This window comes from Symphodus melops (genome assembly GCF_947650265.1).
Source record: "Symphodus melops genome assembly, chromosome: 7".
NCBI classification, from domain to species: domain Eukaryota; kingdom Metazoa; phylum Chordata; class Actinopteri; order Labriformes; family Labridae; genus Symphodus; species Symphodus melops.
In genome coordinates this window covers 242,501-256,539 of record NC_136697.1, presented here as the reverse complement: position 1 = coordinate 256,539, position 14,039 = coordinate 242,501, and the positions used below count along the sequence as shown (strand labels likewise).

Here is a 14,039-nt window from a genome sequence, read left to right as displayed (position 1 = left end):
TTATTACTGCACATTATGCAACACAATGTCCATGTTATGTTGGGGCAGTCTGACTAATAATGTGTGGCTCTCTGTACTGGTTAAATGTCCTTTATTAGTAACTGAATAAACTGTTGTCATTTAATAACAGACCCTGGGATTAATAACGTTTTTTCTGATTCTGATATGGTTCAGGTTTTTAACCATATCAGAGTAATTGTTTTGTTTATATATATTGATTCAACATAAGAGCACCTGATTTAGTTACAATAAATTACCCTTTTTTCTTACCATTGACCAAGTGTAGCACGCGTCTCATTAAGGATTATAAGGATGTTATAGCAAATGTATTTAGCTTCCATGTCATGAAATGATGTGCTACTGTATTATTAAGAAATAATGACAGTTTCTTTGATTGTCTTTGCAGATTTCTAAGCACTGGTGACAGCTACACTACAATTGCTGCAAGTTTTCGGCTGGGAATTTCAACGGTTGCAACAATTGTGAGGGAGACTTGTGAAGCCATCTGGGAGGAGCTGAAAGAATCCCACATGTCGTCTCCTTACAAGGATCTGTGGTTGAAGACAGTAAGGAGGTTTGAAGAGCGGTGGAACATCCCACATTGTATAGGTGCCCTAGATGGCAAACACATCGTCATCCAGGCACCTCCCAACTCGGGGTCACAGTTCCACAACTACAAGGGGACCTTCTCCATTGTGTTGCTTGCCCTGGTTGATGCCGATTACAGATTCCTGGCGGTTGATATCCGTGGTTTTGGCAGCAACAGTGACGGAGGGATCTTTGCTAACTCCAATTTTAGCAAAGCACTCCAGGCAGGGGAGCTTGATGTCCCGGCACCATGCCCCCTTCCTTCTGCAGAGCCAGAACCCATCGAATCGTGCAGAACTGTTTTGGGATCCTCACACAGCGCTGGAGGGTCTACTGTCGACGGCTGCAAGTCTGTCCTGAAGCAGCAGAAAGCATCATAAAAGCCACCTGCATCCTCTCCAACTTCCTGCGTGCCGATGAAAGGGGTCACGATCCAGGTGATGATGATGCTGGAGAGAGCATCCTAGCACCAATCAGGAACCTGCGGGGAAACAGGATTATGCACATGTTTGCAGGGGTTCTGCTCCTTAAAGCCATTTTCATTCACCCTAATCAGTTAATTTAATGTTCAGCCAATTTAAATATTCAAATATCAAATCAAATGCCCTTCATTGTTTTTGTCATGTGCATACCTTTCTGTAAATATGTTTAGCAACTGTTCAAAGTTTAAACTGTGATTTGTAAATAGGAATAATAAAAAGTTGTCTTACTTCACCACTTGTTTTTCAGTCAGTGCACACAGGATGTTTTTTCAATTAATTAGTATTTAATAGATTAGAACAATAAATCAGAATTAATAATTGTAATGTATAAATATTTACAATAAGTATTTACATTAACAAGAATAATATATGGAAACAATTAAGGAGAACAATAAAAAAGATTATTGAATAGGAATAATAAATAACAAAACCTAACAAGAATATTTAAATAGCGTTACACAACTAAAGTAAAGTTAAATTGGGAACTGCTGTGACGCATATACAGCCCCAAACTCTGCCTCATGGCACAACTCTTGCATCTTTATTTTTACCAATGATTGTCTTTCTTGGTTAAGATGCTTCATTGAAGGAGCCAAACTCCAAAGAAAAAGTGTGACGTCATCTTTCTGCAACCTCTCTCTTTCTGCCTCCCTAACTTCCTTCCTCTTCAAATATTCCTCCAGCATGCTGTCACTGCTTTTTCTCTTAGTTGGCCTAGGAGCTACAGCACCACACTCGCCCTCACTTTCAGCCTGGTCAACATGCTGAGCTGGCCCTGTGACTTCCTCCTGCTCCTCCTCAATATCAACATTGCTCTGAGTGCTATAAAAAAGCATGTGATTAGTACTATGCCTGTCTGATAAATTATAATTAGAGGTGTTATGCTAGAATGTTTATAGCCCACCATCTGAAAGATGTAGACTCATCTAAAAAAGACATAGCCTCCATAAATTTCCATCTCTTCTTCTGCTTTCCGCCTGCCTGACCACTCTTCACATCTCCTTCCTCTCTCTTCTCTCTTACATACGTGTCCCTCAGATTTTTCCACTGCTTCTTCAATTCCTCAACTGAACAGTAACAGAATTGTATTATGTTTAGCTCTGATTAGACACTCACTGGTTTATATCATGTTACTATCAAACAATAGATCACACTGTTGTCAGTACAGTGCTGTATTTTGCCGTAACATATTTTATATTTAAACGACAAACATCTGTAAAAGAGAAATCCAGGAGGATCCTATAGTCCTGTAGGACTCTATTATCTCCCGATGGGGCAGTTTAGCCCAGACTCAGCATCTGTTGAGTCCTGTCCATTACAGTTAATCCATAAACACACTGCCTACAACTAATCGTCCTTTTGTAACAGCTGAAACTGTCATGGTTAGGTTTTGTTTCTGTATTTAATCTTGTTTTCATTATTTCTCGTGTTCTGTGTATGTATGTTCCTAGTGTGTTTTACTTTAGTCCGTAGTGTGTTTCCCTGTGTCCTTGTGTCCTCCTATGTTGCCTGTTAGTTTATTTCCTGTCTTGTGTTTTAAGTCTAGTCTTTAGTGTTTCCTGTTTTATTTTGTATATCTGGTTTTGGTGGTGTCAGTGTTGGGTCTTACTTTGTACTTGTCTTCAGTGTTCTGGTCTTGTGTTCTTTGTTCCTTGTGTTTCCCGCCTTTCTGATTACCCTGATGTTCCTCACCTGCGTCTGATTACCCCTTGTCTATTTAGTCTCTGTGTGTGCCTGAGTTTCTTGTTGGTTCATTGTATTGTCATTGTCTCGTGTTCCTGGAATGTGTTGCTTCTCCCTGCTCCCTGTGTTTTCTCCTCGTGGCCTTTTTGGATTTCCTTTGTTTTTGCCTTTTGGAACGTTTTGGATTTTTCCTTGTAAGTTTTTGTTTTTGCCTTTTTGTTAAAATAAATAATTAGTTATTCTGTACGTGGGTCCTCCTCTCCCTGTTTCCTACCCGGAACGTGACTGAAACACCCGACATAACTTTAAACAGTGACAAAAGATCGTTTTGGAGTTAGCCGAGAAGGTTAGCTTTGTGTCGGCTATCGTTACAACAATGACAATTCACATCGGTATGAGCTTGATGATACACACACCGTCATCACATTCAATCTCCGAAGCTATTCTCTTCTGGTTTCTGGAGCCGGGTTCTCCATGTCCTTGTGGATTCAGGGATCAGTGGCTTTCTTCAGCGCTTCTGTCTGATTGCGTCCAAAACTCTCTCGTGTCCAAAACTCTCAAAAATATGCCGTAGAACTAGTCAACTGAAGTCTCTGATACTTGATTCAGCGTGTGAAGATCTACAGAACCTATGCAGCAGCCAAGGAGGAGTGATTTGTAGTCCCTAGAAGCTGTGGGCTAGTACCTTGAGGTTGGCTGAGAGGAGGGGGTTGACTCAAATGTGTCTCAAATGCTGAGGTCCAGCATTTGAAAGAGCCGGGCATCCTCTAAAGCTGGAAGCATCTGAAGACATTGAATTTTAGGAGGTGATGGCTTTTATAGACTGGGGTCCTCCAATCAGGGTCCACTCCTCTCCCTCGCCTTCTCCTCCCACCTGACACATCCTAAAACCACACACGCCCACTCTCACAGAGACAGGAGGAGGAACAGATGCAGACAACACACACAGGACTATAACACCTTTGTCGCCATATTTTTTTAATGGCATCGGAAATGGGACCCTGGTGTCTGCCATCATCCACCTTACTGACTTCAGACCCCATGGGATTCTCTTTAAGACTATCAGGCCTCAGATGGTGCCACGTTGGTGGGTGAGTACATGACTATGACAGTTGTTACTGGGTTATCTGAGAACTCTGCGATGAAGATCCTGGCTTTACTATGCTAATTAAGGACCGTGGGGCGCAACTCCTTGCAGTCCTGGATTTAGTTCCCCGAGATGTGTTGCCAACCATGGCTTTGAGCCCAACCTGCCCATGTTATTTACCCATAGCTGGGACAGTGATCGGCAAGGCACCAGCGTATGTCCACACAACGTTGGCCTGCACACCTAGCCTCCGGGGAACACTGCTGCTCCCTGTTGGATTGCGCTTTGTCTGGACCCTCCCCCTCCTACTGCCATGGGTGGCCCTACCAGGAGCTTGAGCTCCAGACAACATTGCTCTCAGGCCACCACGGCAAGGTTGCGATCCACAGAGGCTAGTGGTTAGTGTGCAGATATACACCTCTTGTATTGGTATAGATGTAAATATTCACCTTTACATTGCTCAGCACAGACTCTCAGGCAAGAGGGGATTAGCCTTCTGGTCCTGGAGCCTTTCTGATCTTTTGTTTACAAAGAGCTGGATCATATCCTTTTCACAGATCGTCAGTGTGGGTGGGGGGGGGGGGGGGGGTCAGAGGGTAAGGGAGTGGTGGTTGTGGGTGGAGCAGGTAGGGCAGAGTCTCAGTGATGTACTGATGTTGATTGACTGGGTGATGGGTGTGAAAACCTGCAATAGACACTGTTCAGGTCCTCAGCCAGTCTATTGTTACCTGCAGGGTGGGGGGAGGGTTGGTGACCTCTCAAAGGCCTTTCCAAACTGCTGAGGGCTTGTTAGCTGAGAATCATTGTTTTAGCTTCTCAGTGTAATTCCTCTTGGCTAACTTGATTGCCTTGGTCAGTTTGTTCCTGGCTTGCTGGAACAGTTCCCAGTCCTAGGCTTCCTCCTCCTGGTCTGTACACATGTCCTCACAGAAACTGATTTAAATCTCCATTGTGGGATCTATGAGAAGCTCTCCTGGAACAGAGGGTTCTGCAGACCCTCACTACACGTTTAAGCCTGCCGAGTCTGATCGGCTTCCTCCCCTGCCAGCACATCCAACTCACCACCAGGTGGTAATCAGTTGACAGCTCAGCCCCTCTCTTCACCCGAGTGTCCGAGACACACGGCCTAGGGAGTCCTGGTGCCACGTGCACTTATTTGAGCTTATATCTACACATTCACATCCATTCACAGCCTGATGGTATTGGTCACTATGTAGTAAGACCATCAGAAGTACCTAACCCCATTCACACACATTCATAGGCTGCCAACAAAGCAGTGGGAGCAATTCGGGGTTAAGTGTCTTGCCCAAGGACATGTGGCTGCACCAGCTGGGGATTGAACCCCTGACCTTCTGTTTGAGTGACAACTACTCTCCCGATTGAGCCACAACCACCCCTGTAAAAAACAACAACAAAAAAAAAAGTGGGATTATTTGTAATGGGGCTCATTTCCTTTCTTTCTTTAGGTGATGAAACTGTGTCCGGTCTGTGGCCATCTTATATCCGTCATCAAAAAACACCTCCAAGAAATCCACTTAGTGACTAATGAGGAGGAGTGTCGTATTTTAAAGAATATGGCCACCGGACGCATTAATACCCAAACAGCCAAGTGTCCAATCTTGGGCTGCAGCTTCCAGAGGAGCCGGCTGGACCGACACCTTAAGGCCCAACACTCAGAGATGGACGCTGCAGAAAAAGAGGGGCTCTTCTGGCAGGTGAAGAGGAGGGTGGCCTTTCAGCTTCTTGCTGACCTGCGGGCCTCAAACCCCCAGCCCGGCATGGTCACTTCCTTAGACCAGGAGGTGGAGGAGGTTTATGAAGCTCCTACCCTTGACCCCCTGTTCGAGGAGGAAGAGGAGCTTTGCAGGAATAGTGACTGCAAAAGGAGACAAAAAGAGGCAAAGGAGGTGACAGAGAACCTGCAAAAAAAACTGGACAGCTGTTACGTCCAAATTGAGCGCCTCATTGACTGCTTTCAGTCCCTGAAGAGGAAGTTGAAATTGCATAAACCAGGGAAGAAATGTGGTCTCCCCACGCCACCTCGCCAACAGCAGCTGAAGCCGACTGAACTGCAGGAGGAGGTGAGATAGCTGGTTTTGCTCTCTCCAGAGTGTCTACTTGTTTTTGCGAGTTTTTCTTAATTTCTATCTTCTTATTTTAATAGGAAGTTGTGGGCATGCCTCCCAGAACAGAGCCTGGTTCTGTTCGAAGGAAGGTTCGGGGGAAGGTCGCTGTGATAACTAACAAAATGGAGAAGAAGAGGGCCTCCTGTGCCTCTCTCACAAAAGACTTTGCACCCTGGAGCCAGGGATCAGGCCGGGGCAATGCCATGAGGTTTATCACCCTCCCTCTCAGCATACGTAAGTCTAAACTATTGATTTGTTGTATTTATTGTATATGTCACACACTCAAAGTGCCCAACCCTTATGGGTTTATGAGACACCAGAGATACAGCTGCAGTTATTCAACAATTCATAACTTATTAAGAAGTGTCAGTCTTCTTTTGCATCCTGGTCTTCTAAAGTATATTCTGTCTTTTCTCATGGCTTTGTAGTTCACATCTTAAAGGTATAGTATCTCTTTGTGTATGTGTTATCATTATGAATGATGGGTCTCTACAGAAAAGTACATGGATGAGTACAGAGCAGCCCACGAGGGACTGCTGCCAACTCGAAAGATGAAGGAGAACGCCATCTCCAAAGTGAGCCGAGTAAAGGCGTTCCTCCTTTACATGGCTAGCAAGGTTACCCGGCTCTCAGACTGGAGGTTTCTAAATGACCCCCCAAGGATCCGAGCGTAAGTAAAGTGTATATATATATATTTATTTTCATCGCAAGTGCAGTCCGCTGACTCTTAATTGTTCTTCTACTTACAGATTTGCCCAACAGGCCCTCAAGGGAAGAATGGCCGTAACAACGGCACAATTTTATTTCAAGAATCTGCACCATTTTGTCCGGTACCTTGCAGATCACCCTCCACGCACCTGCAGGCTCAACCAACGCGACCTCAGGGACATCTTGAGGGAGCTTGACTTGGTCACCAAATCCATATGTGGCCAAGTCACACTCCACAAGATGGCCGTAAAGCGGGCTAAGCTTGAGAAGATACCCAGCAAGATGGATCTATTGAGCTGTCTGGAAAAGGCAGGTCAAAAGATCCCCAAGCTGCTGGGCAAGTTTCTTTGCATAATGACTCAACTCCTCAGGCAGTTGTTTCTCAGGATCTCTAACGTGAAGGACTTTGATATTCACTAATTAGATTTTTCTCCCCAGACATCCTGGAGAGCATTGCTGACCCCTCTTCTGCCACCGCAGTTAGACACTTGTTCTATGGCTACCAGGCAGCCTATTGGTCCTGCCTGTTTGGCCATAGAATGGGTGTCTACACTAACATGACTGATAGTGAGCTGGAGGAGGCGCGGAGGAAGGGGTCCGCCCAGTCCGGCTACCTCATCCATGTAAGTTCTACAAAATGTTTTACTGTTTCGATGTGCCCGTTTTGTGGGCTCATTTATAATTCAGTCATGATCTTCCTGTACTCTGCCCTCATCCACATTTCTGAATGCTCACAGATCAAGGATCACAAGACAAGGGGGGCCTTTGGAGAGGCCCAGCTCTTTCTGGAGCCACCTGAATTCCAGTGGCTCCAGAGATGGAAGGCAATCAAGGACATCTTTCCTGAAAAGGACAAGAACCAATTTGTCCTCTTCACAGCAGGAAAGGGACCTTCTAAAACCCTTAACATACACCTGAAGAGGGCTTGGAGGGAGATGGGCCTGGAGGGTGACATAACGTTCACCCTCATCCGGACTGCTCTGGCCTCATATGTAAGTATTATTTTTTGTACTCAGCATGCCCAGAACCTATTTATTATTATGAATGACATTTAAGATTCAAGTTGCCTTGATTTCCTGTTGATGTAGATTTGTGAAACATCAGGAAGATCCGACCTTACCTGTTCGAGCTACACAGCTCCTGGTGCAGGCTCTTGTGATATCACACATTGACTATTGCAACTCTTTACTGGTAGGTTTTTCTACATGCATTATCAAACCTCTGCAGATAATAAAAACTGCAACAGCACGGCTGGTCTGTAACCTCCCTAAAAGGGCACATGCCACTCCTCTGTTCAACTCCTCACACTTGCTCCCAGTTACTGCTCTCATCAAATTTAAAACTCTGTAGTTCCAACAATGAACTAGTTGTATTCATGTTCTGATGAGTATGGTAAATTGGCTATTCTATTCGTCTGACTGTTCAATGTGTTATTACACCACAGGTGTTTTTTGTATGTGCAGAAGGACCTGGTCTGCACACACATGTCCTCACAGAAACTAATGTAAGATGTCACAGTTTCAGTGAGTTCATCCAGATTTTCTGATGCAGTTTCAAAAACACTCCAATAAGTGCAATCAAAGCAGGCCTGTAACACCTGCTTTGACTCTTCTGTCGACTTCTTTACAGTCCTTACTACAGGCTTAGCAGTTTATAACTTCTGCCTGTAAGTCAGAATGAGTTGAATTAGACAGTGAACAGAAAGCTGCACAGGGAACAGAGTGATATGAATCCTTTATTACTGTTTAGCAGTGGTCAAGTGTGTCAGCTCCCCTGGTTGGGTACTTAATATGCTGTCTGTATTTGGGAAGTTGGTGGGTTAGATCTGCTCTGTTAAAGTCCCCTGGAATGATAAGCAGATAGTCATGAGACGTATGCGATCTCGTCAGCTAGGTGCTGTAATGCCTCTGTTCCACAGGCCTTACGAGGAGGACGCCTTATGAGGCAAATAGAACCATGATGATGATATTTTGGATGATTTTAAAGCTGATTAGTCTTCTGGAACAGCTGTTGATGTACTGATCACTTCCTGTCAGCTTGTGCTGTTTGTTTGCACTTCCTGACATCGTTGCTTCCTCTCTAGATTCTCAATTGTGTTGTTCTCAGTCACAGATTAAGAGTACAGCTACTAACCTGTCTGCAACGTGTCTGCAAACCTTCTGTCTGTCCTCTTTACATTCTAGGCCAAGAAGACGCTGTCTGTAGAGCAGCGGGCGAAGGTGGCCTCCTTCATGTGCCACGACACCCGCACTGCAGATAGATACTACGTACTCAATCCTGACCACCGGGAGGCGAAGAAGATACGAGGGATCTTCAGGGAGACCTTGGCAGAGGAGGAACAAGAGGAGGAACCTTCAAAATGTGCACGGCTCCAGGGTCTTAATCCTTCCCGAAAGAGGCCAAGGCAGAGACGGGTTGAGAGCAGTAGGAGAAGAAAGAGAAGCAGCGAGGGGAACCAGGAGGTCGTTTATCAGGAGTCTGGTAAATCCCTCTTCTCAGAACAGACTGAGGAGGAGAGTATAGAGGAGCTTCCAAAGCTTCCTCGTACTCCCAACATGGGAAACAGAGTCCTGAAGGTGGTATTGAGCCGTGTTCAGGCTGCAAGGAGCAGAGCTGAGGCGAGGTCCTACTTCACTCGGTCCATCAACCAGAAGCGTCCCAAATAATGGACTAGAGAGTGAGGCCATTTCCTGTTTCCCTTTGTATTTTATTTTTTGATCGTTCAGTTTAATATTCTGTTAATTTTACATTTGGAAGTTAAAATAGTTCAATGTGAAATGTATCTATTTTTGATTACATTTGATTGTATGATGCTGTATTTATATTAAACAAATATTCATTGTTATCTAAATGTTGATTCATTGAATTAAAAATAAAGCCTTCTTAATTAATAAGAGTAATTTCATTAGATTCACATTAAAAATATTAGTTATTTAAAAAAAATGATTCAGTTGATGTACTGTTAAATGTTCTTCCAATGGGGGCGCCGGTGGCACAGTGGCAGTGCGTGTCTCCACTTGTATCGAAGCCATAGTCCTCATGCAGGCGGCCCGGCTCCTCCTTTAAAAAAAAAAACTTGGGCTTGAAAATGGGATGGGGGAAATGGGATCAGATGCAGAAAGAAAGGTAGGATAGGATGGGGGGACGGGTGGTTGTTTGGGCAGGCCATCCTCATCAACAGTCCTGAGGAACCCTAAGAGAGCTCAGGAGCTCCCAGAAAAAGGAGAGATTAGTAACTTGAATATAAAGATAGTGACAAGCAGTAATAAGATATGAAAGCAGAGAGAGAGAGAAGAGATCAAGGTGCCAGTTCCCCCAGCAGCATAACTATGAGCTGGTCTATACCTATACCCAGTAGTCGAGTTGAGGGGGGGGGACGGCGCTCCCCTTAAAAAAAATATCGATCTATATCGTCCTCCCAGTAAAAGTCTCATCCCTAATCTCCATTATTTTCATTTTACAGTACATGTTGTATGGAAATATAAATCATAAATAGGCTTAGTCTATATAAAATAATTTCATCATCAGAAAATGTTAGGCATGTTGAGCAAAAAAACAGTCAAATAAGATCTGGGGATAGGGGCACGAAACGCATAGGTAAAGTTAGAGAGATCATTGCTTTTACAGAACCGATACCTCTTTAGAATCACAGCATGGTCGACTGCACGCTACAACCAGTTTTTCCTCAAAAAGAGCCGACCTCCACGCTTGGGCAATTGTCTTGCGGAGCCGACAATCGAATGCACAGGGACCCTCTGCAAATTGTAACACTAAAAAAAGATACAATATTAAAAATTGAAAGCTTCACACAGAAGCGTAGTAGTGTCACCAAAATCATTTTACACATATGTGATCTCTCGTTGTTTATACTACATTGATTAGTTTTGAAGCCTACAGTAAGCCTAGGCCTACAGTAGACAGTGAATGTGTCTTACTCTATAAGCCTATTGTAGGTCTACATTCTGTCTTTCTGGACTGAACCTGAAGTGCTGTTGCTGCAATGTGGGCTGTTTTCTCTTACATTATGGATAATTACTGTAGATAACCAAACATCATAAATGGAAAATAATTGTGTTGACCAACAGGTAAAATTAGTCCAGCCCTATACAGTCTACATTCTTTCATGTTCATAAGCATTTCTATTGATGTTTACTCAGCCTACAGTCTAATAGATCGTTAAGGAACCATACTTTGGCAAGCAAGATAATTTAAAAAGGTTCTGTTCTGTTTCCACCAGCTCATTGTCAAAATTGAATAAAATAGAAAGGACTAATTTTGTTTGTTTGGTCTTTCATATTAAATTGATCCAATATTTTGTTTTGTATAGGCCCAGTTTGCATGAAAAAACTTCTGTACTACAATTGTTTGCTAAGGCTTCTTTGCGGGGTGCTGGCATCACTTTGCCTCACAGATAGGCCTCCATTTCAACAGGTCTTGTTTAAGTCTAATGCAGGCTGTTCCATAGTAGTCCCCTTACATTCAGGCTAATTCGGCAATACAAAATCCTTCATAAGTAGCACCTTATTTTTTAAATCAAAATCCAGATTTTTAAATAGGTGAAAAAAATTACCATCCCCCCAGTAATTTTTTCACAACTCGACTCCTGCCTATACCTAATTGTATTCTAGATTTTATAGGTCAGAACACAAACTGCAGCGTTTTGGACTAGCTGAAGGGTCTTTAGAGATTTACCATAGCACCCTGATAAAAGAGAATTACAGTAATCCAACCTGGAGGTAACAAATGCATTAACTAGTTTTTCTGCATGGTTTTGTGACAGGTGAAAATAAACTGTCCTTGAAATGTGTTTAATGTGAGAGTTAAAGGACATATCCTGATCAAAGAGAACTCCTAAGTTCTTACTTACTAGAGGCCAGGCTGACACCACTAAGGGCTGTTATATCATCAGAAAAACTCTCTCTAAGGTTCTTAGGTCCAATCACAATAACTTCAGTCTTGTCTGAGTTGAGAAGTTTCTAGTCATCCAGGTCCTGGCACGCTCCTGGAGAGGGTGACCTCTCTGGGTCAGGACTTTCCACTCGGCTCCTTCTTTCCTTCCCTTGCTCGGTGTTGTGGTGCTCTAGTTTCTACTTTTGCCCAATACTATGAAAACCAAGGAAAGGAATTAAAAAGGTATGGCAAAAGCACCTCGACTGTCAGAGCCAGGTGGATCTGGCGTACTAAGGGTGGTGCATGAGTTTTCTGGCCTCCTTATAGAGGTGTTCAAGGTTGGTGGTGCATGGTTTTCTTCTTGGAGGGTCTTAGCCCCTCCCAGGGCCTTATCCTAACCCTAACCATTAGGGTTCTTGCGGGAGCCTGACTCTCGGGGTTCTGGCATATTCTAGGGATATTTGAGAGTAACGCTCCTCACAAGCTGACAGGAATGGCGCGGTCTTGGGGTTCGGCGGGTTGCGGACCAGGCGCTGTGGGTGGTATAACTGTGTGTGTGATAAATAAAGTGTCCGCTGTTACGACCCTCTACCTAAGACCTGTTTCAACAGGGAATCAAAAATAAAAACACTAGCCCAGTCGTCTCCAATCAAGAAAAAAATATTTTAATTTATTTTTCACATAAAGCTGGGATATCAAACAGCACAAAACATACAGGATGATTCACAAACAAACAAAATGGAAGTGTAAGTCACCCAGACCAGTCCACAAAGGACTGTGGGACTGAACACTTACCCTCTACCCCTTAGTTACAAAAAACACATGTCATCTACTCCTTTAAACCAGGACAACAGTCGGGCGGCTGTGGCTCAGTTGGTAGAGTCGTCGCCCCTCAATCGGAAGGTTGAGGGTTCGATCCCCAGCTCCTGCGAGCAACATGTCCGATGTGTCCTTGGGCAAGACACTTAACCCCAAATTGCTCCCCCTGCTGCGTCTGGGGCGTATGAATGTGGCATGAATGTATAGATACTGGATGGGCCACATATCCAGCCCATCAGTGTGAATGGGTGTGAATGGGTAGGTGTGATGGGTAGGTGTAAAAGCGCTTTGAGTAGTCGGAAGACTAGAAAAGCGCTATACAAGCTCAAGTCCATTTACCATTTACCAACAAAAGCCGCGAAAAAAGTAAACTGATAATCAGGGTTCTCAACCAGCTTGGTCAACAAATCAACATAGGTTTGACTCTCAGGAGCCAAGAACAGAAAGTGATAGAGAGAGAGCAGGCCAGTTTCTGTCTCCTTATCAGCCTTCCCCAAATCATTCCCAAACCACACACACCCTAGGGAGACACAAAAAACAATTAGTGGACAGGTTACAACAGTTACACATTATTTCCAGCAGAGGGGGACAAAACAACCAACAATGTAACACCCCCACCCTGTTTTTGAACATGGTAGCCTGAAAGAACTTCCTACCCTTTCAGGATACAATGTTCAACTATGATACAACTATTTAAAAACGGATATGTCTAACATCTAAATTGAACGCCTGCAGATGCAAACTCCAACTTATAAGGCGCCTGTTCTTGTTTTGCATCCTATGCAGGAAAACTAACGGATTGTGGTCAGTAAAAACAATCACAGGAACACTGGATGACCCGACGTATACTTCAAAATGTTCTACTGCCAAAACCAGAGCCAATGTTTCTTTCTCAATCGTAGAGTACCATTTTTGATCACGATCTAATTTTTTCAAAAAATACAAAATCGGATATTCTATCGCATCAGCACCCTCTTGTAAGAGAACAGCACCTACCCCTGTGTCACTCGCATCCACATCAAGTTTAAACGGTTTATCAAACTGAGGCGCCGCTAGAACAAGTGCATTTAACAAGAAGTGCTTTGTTTGTTCAAATGCCACCTGACATGCATCAGACCATTTAAAACTCACCTTCGGACTCAGCAGATCAGTCAATGGAGATGCTACCGCAGAGACATTTTTACAAAACCCCCTGTAATACCTTACCATCGCCAAGTACTGACGCAATTCCGTCCGGTTGGACGGAACAGGGAAAGCCACTATGCTCTCCACCTTCGCCTGAACAGGACTGACCTGACCCGCTCCTGCCCAAACTCACACTTAGACAGATTCCAATTTGCTTCCCACAAATGAGCAAACACAACAGACAAATGCTTCAAATGCTCAATCCACGACCCAGAACACACCAGCAGATCATCAAGATACGCTTTACAAAAGGACAGAGCACAAAGAACAATGTTTATCAGATGCTGAAAGGTAGCTGGTGCATTACGGTCAGGTTTTGTTACCTCATTCACCCTTCTGAAGTCCATTCAAATGGATGGATGGATGGATGGATGGATACTTTATTGATTCCGAGGGAAATTCAGATGAATCAAACAAACGGTCAACAAAAACCACTGCAACCCCGCCCCCCTCTCTCTACTACAAGTTTTC

The 14,039-nt window shown here is 44.0% G+C and overlaps 1 protein-coding gene across 2 annotated transcripts in view; it reads left to right on the top strand.

The window, feature by feature from the left end:
- The window catches only part of LOC306826662 (uncharacterized protein), a 242,344-nt gene that overhangs the window by 111,177 nt on the left and 117,128 nt on the right, over positions 1–14,039 (top strand). The window lies entirely within an intron of this gene.